The 7,500-nt window shown below is 40.1% G+C and overlaps 12 non-coding genes and 1 pseudogene across 12 annotated transcripts in view; all 13 read right to left on the bottom strand.

Annotated features, from left to right (window-relative positions):
• Positions 1-41, bottom strand: part of LOC127999544 (5S ribosomal RNA) — a 119-nt gene extending 78 nt beyond the window's left edge. The window contains exon 1 of the ribosomal RNA XR_008172359.1: positions 1-41. This exon is cut by the window's left edge and continues 78 nt beyond it. This is a non-coding gene — a ribosomal RNA (5S ribosomal RNA).
• A 514-nt stretch (positions 42-555) lies between these two features.
• On the bottom strand, positions 556-674 carry LOC128000544 (5S ribosomal RNA). The gene has a single exon (XR_008173325.1). It is a non-coding gene; the product is annotated as a 5S ribosomal RNA (ribosomal RNA).
• Positions 675-1,040: 366 nt separating this feature from the next.
• Positions 1,041-1,159, bottom strand: LOC128004726 (5S ribosomal RNA). Its single transcript, XR_008177406.1, has one exon. It is a non-coding gene; the product is annotated as a 5S ribosomal RNA (ribosomal RNA).
• A 221-nt stretch (positions 1,160-1,380) lies between these two features.
• Positions 1,381-1,499, bottom strand: LOC127995707 (5S ribosomal RNA). Its single transcript, XR_008168644.1, has one exon. It is a non-coding gene; the product is annotated as a 5S ribosomal RNA (ribosomal RNA).
• Positions 1,500-1,720: 221 nt separating this feature from the next.
• Positions 1,721-1,829, bottom strand: LOC128006762 (uncharacterized; annotated as a pseudogene).
• Positions 1,830-3,209: 1,380 nt separating this feature from the next.
• On the bottom strand, positions 3,210-3,328 carry LOC127999543 (5S ribosomal RNA). Its single transcript, XR_008172358.1, has one exon. It is a non-coding gene; the product is annotated as a 5S ribosomal RNA (ribosomal RNA).
• A 375-nt stretch (positions 3,329-3,703) lies between these two features.
• LOC128000543 (5S ribosomal RNA) lies at positions 3,704-3,822 on the bottom strand. The gene has a single exon (XR_008173324.1). It is a non-coding gene; the product is annotated as a 5S ribosomal RNA (ribosomal RNA).
• A 366-nt stretch (positions 3,823-4,188) lies between these two features.
• LOC128004725 (5S ribosomal RNA) lies at positions 4,189-4,307 on the bottom strand. Its single transcript, XR_008177405.1, has one exon. It is a non-coding gene; the product is annotated as a 5S ribosomal RNA (ribosomal RNA).
• A 221-nt stretch (positions 4,308-4,528) lies between these two features.
• Positions 4,529-4,647, bottom strand: LOC127995706 (5S ribosomal RNA). Its single transcript, XR_008168643.1, has one exon. It is a non-coding gene; the product is annotated as a 5S ribosomal RNA (ribosomal RNA).
• Positions 4,648-4,868: 221 nt separating this feature from the next.
• LOC127996410 (5S ribosomal RNA) lies at positions 4,869-4,987 on the bottom strand. The gene has a single exon (XR_008169317.1). It is a non-coding gene; the product is annotated as a 5S ribosomal RNA (ribosomal RNA).
• Positions 4,988-6,368: 1,381 nt separating this feature from the next.
• LOC128000542 (5S ribosomal RNA) lies at positions 6,369-6,487 on the bottom strand. The gene has a single exon (XR_008173323.1). It is a non-coding gene; the product is annotated as a 5S ribosomal RNA (ribosomal RNA).
• A 516-nt stretch (positions 6,488-7,003) lies between these two features.
• LOC128003545 (5S ribosomal RNA) lies at positions 7,004-7,122 on the bottom strand. Its single transcript, XR_008176267.1, has one exon. It is a non-coding gene; the product is annotated as a 5S ribosomal RNA (ribosomal RNA).
• Positions 7,123-7,488: 366 nt separating this feature from the next.
• Positions 7,489-7,500, bottom strand: part of LOC128003650 (5S ribosomal RNA) — a 119-nt gene continuing 107 nt past the window's right edge. The window contains exon 1 of the ribosomal RNA XR_008176370.1: positions 7,489-7,500. This exon is cut by the window's right edge and continues 107 nt beyond it. This is a non-coding gene — a ribosomal RNA (5S ribosomal RNA).

Here is a 7,500-nt window from a genome sequence, read left to right as displayed (position 1 = left end):
CAGACGAGATCCGGCATAGCCAGGTTGGTATGGCCGTAAGCGAAGTCTGCTGCAAAGAGAGGGCTATTTAAAGACCAGCCAATCTTATCGCCAGTACATTATTTAAGTAGGAAAGAAAACCCAAAAGCTTAAAGCACCTGGTATTCCTAGGCAGTCTCTCATCAAAGTACTAACCAGACCTAAACCTGCTAAGATTCAGAGATCGAGCATTGACTCTTTTTTTTTTTTTTTTTTTTTTTTTTAAATGAAAGATTATTATATAATTCGTGAAATTTTCCAAAAAGATTAAAGCACCTGGTATTCCCAGGCAGTCTCCCATCCATGTACTAACCAGGCCCAAACCTGCAAATATTCAGAGATCGGGCATTGACTCTATTTTTTGGCAAAATTATTATATACTAAGTGAAAAATGTCCAAAAAGCTTACAGCACCTGGTATTCCCAGGCAGTCTCCCATCCATGTACTAACCAGGCCCAAACCTGCTAATATTCAGAGATTGGCATTGACTCTATTTTTTGGCAAAATTATTATATACTAAGTGAAAAATTTCCAAAAAGCTTACAGCACCTGGTATTCCCAGGCGGTCTCCCATCCAAGTACTAACCAGGCCCAAACCTGCTTAGCTTCCGAGATCAGACGAGATCAGGCATAGCCAGGATGGTATGGCCGTAAGCGAAGTCTGCTGCAAAGAGAGGGCTATTTAAAGACCAGCCAATCTTATCGCCAGTACATTATATAAGTAGGAATGAAAACCCAAAAGCTTAAAGCACCTGGTATTCCTAGGCAGTCTCTCATCAAAGTACTAATCAGACCTAAACCTGCTAAGATTCAGAGATCGGGCATTGACTCTTTTTTTTATTTTTTTATGAAAGATTATTATATAATTCGTGAAATTTTCCAAAAAGATTAAAACACCTGGTATTCCCAGGCAGTCTCCCATCCATGTACTAAGCAGGCCCAAACCTGCTAATATTCAGAGATCAGGCATTGACTCTATTTTTTGGCAAAATTATTATATACTAAGTGAAAAATGTCCAAAAAGCTTACAGCACCTGGTATTCCCAGGCGGTCTCCCATCCAAGTACTAACCAGGACAAAACCTGCTTAGCTTCCGAGATCAGACGAGATTGGGCATAACCAGGTTTGTATGGCCGTAAGCGAAGTCTGCTGCAAAGAGAGGGCTATTTAAAGACCAGCCGATCTTATCGCCAGTACATTATATAAGTAGGAAAGAAAACCCAAAAGCTTAAAGCACCTGGTATTCCCAGGCAGTCTCTCATCAAAGTACTAACCAGACCTAAACCTGCTAAGATTCAGAGATCGGGCATTGACTCTATTTTTTGGCAAAATTATTATATACTAAGTGAAAAATGTCCAAAAAGCTTACAGCACCTGGTATTCCCAGGCGATCTCCCATCCAAGTACTAACCAGGCCCAAACCTGCTTAGCTTCCGAGATCAGACGAGATCGGGCATAGCCAGGTTGGTATGGCCGTAAGCGAAGTCTACTGCAAAGAGAGGGCTATTTAAAGAACAGCCAATCTTATCGCCAGTACATTATATAAGTAGTAAAGAAAACCCAAAAGCTTAAAGCACCTGGTATTCCTAGGCAGTCTCTCATCAAAGTACTAACCAGACCTAAACCTGCTAAGATTCAGAGATCGGGCATTGACTCTATTTTTTGGCAAAATTATTATAAACTAAGTGAAAAATGTCCAAAAAGTTTACAGCACCTGGTATTCCCAGGCGGTCTCCCATCAAAGTACTAACCAGGCCCAAACCTGCTTAGCTTCCGAGATCGGGCATAGCCAGGTTGGTATGGCCGTAAGCGAAGTCTGTTGCAAAGAGAGGGCTATTTAAAGACCAGCCAATCTTATCGCCAGTACATTATATAAGTAGGAAAGAAAGCCCAAAAGCTTAAAGCACCTGGTATTCCTAGGCAGTCTCTCATCAAAGTACTAACCAGACCTAAACCTGCTAAGATTCAGAGATCGGGCATTGACTCTTTTTTTTTTTTAATGAAAGATTATTATATAATTCGTGAAATTTTCCAAAAAGATTAAAGCACCTGGTATTCCCAGGCTGTCTCCCATCCATGTACTAACCAGGCCCAAACCTGCAAATATTCAGAGATCGGGCATTGACTTTTTTTTGGCAAAATTATTATATACTAAGTGAAAAATGTCCAAAAAGCTTACAGCACCTGGTATTCAATCAATCAATCAATCACCTTTATTTATATAGTGCTTTAAACAAAATACATTGCGTCAAAGCACTGAACAACATTCATTAGGAAAACAGTGTCTCAATAATGCAAAATTATAATTAAAGGCAGTATATTCCCAGGCAGTCTCCCATCCATGTACTAAACAGGCCCAAACCTGCTAATATTCAGAGATCAGGCACTGACTCTATTTTTTGGCAAAATTATTATATACTAAGTGAAAAATGTCCAAAAAGCACCTAGAAAGGACCTCTACTGCCCTGAAAGACAGCGGAGACCAGGACAACTAGAGCCCCAGATACAGATCCCCTGTAAAGACCTTGTCTCAGAGGAGCACCAGGACAAGACCACAGGAAACAGATGATTCTTCTGCACAATCTGACTTTGCTGCAGCCTGGAATTGAACTACTGGTTTTCGTCTGGTCAGAGGAGAACTGACCCCCCAACTGAGCCTGGTTTCTCCCAAGGTTTTTTTCTCCATTCTGTCACCGATGGAGTTTCGGTTCCTTGCCGCTGTCGCCTCTGGCTTGCTTAGTTGGGGTCACTTCATCTACAGCGATATCATTGACTTGATTGCAAATAAAAACAGACACTATTTCAACTGAACAGAGATGACATAGCTGAATTCAATGATGAACTGCCTTTAACTATCATTTTGCATTATTGAGACACTGTTTTCCAAATGAATGTTGTTCAGTGCTTTGACGCAATGTATTTTGTTTAAAGCACTATATAAATAAAGGTGATTGATTGATTGATTGAAGAGAGGGCTATTTAAAGAACAGCCAATCTTATCGCCAGTACATTATATAAGTAGGAAAGAAAACCCAAAAGCTTAAAGCACCTGGTATTCCTAGGCAGTCTCTCATACAAGTACTAACCAGACCTAAACCTGCTAAGATTCAGAGATCGGGCATTGACTCTTTTTTTTTTTTTTTTTTTTTTTTAATGAAAGATTATTATATAATTCGTGAAATTTTCCAAAAAGCTTACAGCACCTGGTATTCCCAGGCGGTCTCCCATCCAAGTACTAACCAGGCCCAAACCTGCTTAGCTTCCGAGATCAGACGAGATCCGGCATAGCCAGGTTGGTATGGCCGTAAGCGAAGTCTGCTGCAAAGAGAGGGCTATTTAAAGACCAGCCAATCTTATCGCCAGTACATTATTTAATAGGAAAGAAAACCCAAAAGCTTAAAGCACCTGGTATTCCTAGGCAGTCTCTCATCAAAGTACTAACCAGACCTAAACCTGCTAAGATTCAGAGATCGAGCATTGACTCTTTTTTTTTTTTTTTTTTTTTTTTTAAATGAAAGATTATTATATAATTCGTGAAATTTTCCAAAAAGATTAAAGCACCTGGTATTCCCAGGCAGTCTCCCATCCATGTACTAACCAGGCCCAAACCTGCTAATATTCAGAGATTGGCATTGACTCTATTTTTTGGCAAAATTATTATATACTAAGTGAAAAATTTCCAAAAAGCTTACAGCACCTGGTATTCCCAGGCGGTCTCCCATCCAAGTACTAACCAGGCCCAAACCTGCTTAGCTTCCGAGATCAGACGAGATCAGGCATAGCCAGGATGGTATGGCCGTAAGCGAAGTCTGCTGCAAAGAGAGGGCTATTTAAAGACCAGCCAATCTTATCGCCAGTACATTATATAAGTAGGAATGAAAACCCAAAAGCTTAAAGCACCTGGTATTCCTAGGCAGTCTCTCATCAAAGTACTAATCAGACCTAAACCTGCTAAGATTCAGAGATCGGGCATTGACTCTTTTTTTTATTTTTTTATGAAAGATTATTATATAATTCGTGAAATTTTCCAAAAAGATTAAAACACCTGGTATTCCCAGGCAGTCTCCCATCCATGTACTAAGCAGGCCCAAACCTGCTAATATTCAGAGATCAGGCATTGACTCTATTTTTTGGCAAAATTATTATATACTAAGTGAAAAATGTCCAAAAAGCTTACAGCACCTGGTATTCCCAGGCGGTCTCCCATCCAAGTACTAACCAGGACAAAACCTGCTTAGCTTCCGAGATCAGACGAGATTGGGCATAACCAGGTTTGTATGGCCGTAAGCGAAGTCTGCTGCAAAGAGAGGGCTATTTAAAGACCAGCCGATCTTATCGCCAGTACATTATATAAGTAGGAAAGAAAACCCAAAAGCTTAAAGCACCTGGTATTCCCAGGCAGTCTCTCATCAAAGTACTAACCAGACCTAAACCTGCTAAGATTCAGAGATCGGGCATTGACTCTATTTTTTGGCAAAATTATTATATACTAAGTGAAAAATGTCCAAAAAGCTTACAGCACCTGGTATTCCCAGGCGATCTCCCATCCAAGTACTAACCAGGCCCAAACCTGCTTAGCTTCCGAGATCAGACGAGATCGGGCATAGCCAGGTTGGTATGGCCGTAAGCGAAGTCTACTGCAAAGAGAGGGCTATTTAAAGAACAGCCAATCTTATCGCCAGTACATTATATAAGTAGTAAAGAAAACCCAAAAGCTTAAAGCACCTGGTATTCCTAGGCAGTCTCTCATCAAAGTACTAACCAGACCTAAACCTGCTAAGATTCAGAGATCGGGCATTGACTCTATTTTTTGGCAAAATTATTATAAACTAAGTGAAAAATGTCCAAAAAGTTTACAGCACCTGGTATTCCCAGGCGGTCTCCCATCAAAGTACTAACCAGGCCCAAACCTGCTTAGCTTCCGAGATCGGACGAGATCGGGCATAGCCAGGTTGGTATGGCCGTAAGCGAAGTCTGTTGCAAAGAGAGGGCTATTTAAAGACCAGCCAATCTTATCGCCAGTACATTATATAAGTAGGAAAGAAAGCCCAAAAGCTTAAAGCACCTGGTATTCCTAGGCAGTCTCTCATCAAAGTACTAACCAGACCTAAACCTGCTAAGATTCAGAGATCGGGCATTGACTCTTTTTTTTTTTTTAATGAAAGATTATTATATAATTCGTGAAATTTTCCAAAAAGATTAAAGCACCTGGTATTCCCAGGCTGTCTCCCATCCATGTACTAACCAGGCCCAAACCTGCAAATATTCAGAGATCGGGCATTGACTTTTTTTTGGCAAAATTATTATATACTAAGTGAAAAATGTCCAAAAAGCTTACAGCACCTGGTATTCAATCAATCAATCAATCACCTTTATTTATATAGTGCTTTAAACAAAATACATTGCGTCAAAGCACTGAACAACATTCATTAGGAAAACAGTGTCTCAATAATGCAAAATTATAATTAAAGGCAGTATATTCCCAGGCAGTCTCCCATCCATGTACTAAACAGGCCCAAACCTGCTAATATTCAGAGATCAGGCACTGACTCTATTTTTTGGCAAAATTATTATATACTAAGTGAAAAATGTCCAAAAAGCACCTAGAAAGGACCTCTACTGCCCTGAAAGACAGCGGAGACCAGGACAACTAGAGCCCCAGATACAGATCCCCTGTAAAGACCTTGTCTCAGAGGAGCACCAGGACAAGACCACAGGAAACAGATGATTCTTCTGCACAATCTGACTTTGCTGCAGCCTGGAATTGAACTACTGGTTTTCGTCTGGTCAGAGGAGAACTGACCCCCCAACTGAGCCTGGTTTCTCCCAAGGTTTTTTTCTCCATTCTGTCACCGATGGAGTTTCGGTTCCTTGCCGCTGTCGCCTCTGGCTTGCTTAGTTGGGGTCACTTCATCTACAGCGATATCATTGACTTGATTGCAAATAAAAACAGACACTATTTCAACTGAACAGAGATGACATAGCTGAATTCAATGATGAACTGCCTTTAACTATCATTTTGCATTATTGAGACACTGTTTTCCAAATGAATGTTGTTCAGTGCTTTGACGCAATGTATTTTGTTTAAAGCACTATATAAATAAAGGTGATTGATTGATTGATTGAAGAGAGGGCTATTTAAAGAACAGCCAATCTTATCGCCAGTACATTATATAAGTAGGAAAGAAAACCCAAAAGCTTAAAGCACCTGGTATTCCTAGGCAGTCTCTCATACAAGTACTAACCAGACCTAAACCTGCTAAGATTCAGAGATCGGGCATTGACTCTTTTTTTTTTTTTTTTTTTTTTTTAATGAAAGATTATTATATAATTCGTGAAATTTTCCAAAAAGCTTACAGCACCTGGTATTCCCAGGCGGTCTCCCATCCAAGTACTAACCAGGCCCAAACCTGCTTAGCTTCCGAGATCAGACGAGATCAGGCATAGCCAGGATGGTATGGCCGTAAGCAAAGTCTGCTGCAAAGAGAGGGCTATTTAAAGACCAGCCAATCTTATCGCCAGTACATTATATAAGTAGGAAAGAAAACCCAAAAGCTTAAAGCACCTGGTATTCCCAGGCAGTCTCTCATCAAAGTACTAACCAGACCTAAACCTGCTAAGATTCAGAGATCGGGCATTGACTCTTTTTTTTTTTTTTTTTTTTTTTTTTTTAAATGAAAGATTATTATATAATTCGTGAAATTTTCCAAAAAGATTAAAGCACCTGGTATTCCCAGGCAGTCTCCCATCCATGTACTAACCAGGCCCAAACCTGCAAATATTCAGAGATCGGGCATTGACTCTATTTTTTGGCAAAATTATTATATACTAAGTGAAAAATGTCCAAAAAGCTTACAGCACCTGGTATTCCCAGGCAGTCTCCCATCCATGTACTAACCAGGCCCAAACCTGCTAATATTCAGAGATTGGCATTGACTCTATTTTTTGGCAAAATTATTATATACTAAGTGAAAAATTTCCAAAAAGCTTACAGCACCTGGTATTCCCAGGCGGTCTACCATCCAAGTACTAACCAGGCCCAAACCTGCTTAGCTTCCGAGATCAGACGAGATCAGGCATAGCCAGGATGGTATGGCCGTAAGCGAAGTCTGCTGCAAAGAGAGGGCTATTTAAAGACCAGCCAATCTTATCGCCAGTACATTATATAAGTAGGAATGAAAACCCAAAAGCTTAAAGCACCTGGTATTCCTAGGCAGTCTCTCATCAAAGTACTAATCAGACCTAAACCTGCTAAGATTCAGAGATCGGGCATTGACTCTTTTTTTTTTTTTTTTATGAAAGATTATTATATAATTCGTGAAATTTTCCAAAAAGATTAAAACACCTGGTATTCCCAGGCAGTCTCCCATCCATGTACTAAGCAGGCCCAAACCTGCTAATATTCAGAGATCAGGCATTGACTCTATTTTTTGGCAAAATTATTATATACTAAGTGAAAAATGTCCAAAAAGCTTACAGCAC

Source organism: Carassius gibelio, chromosome B22 (assembly GCF_023724105.1).
Source record: "Carassius gibelio isolate Cgi1373 ecotype wild population from Czech Republic chromosome B22, carGib1.2-hapl.c, whole genome shotgun sequence".
Taxonomy (NCBI): Eukaryota; Metazoa; Chordata; class Actinopteri; order Cypriniformes; family Cyprinidae; genus Carassius; species Carassius gibelio.
Note: the sequence above shows the minus strand (reverse complement) of the source record. Positions and strands in the feature narration are given on the sequence as shown.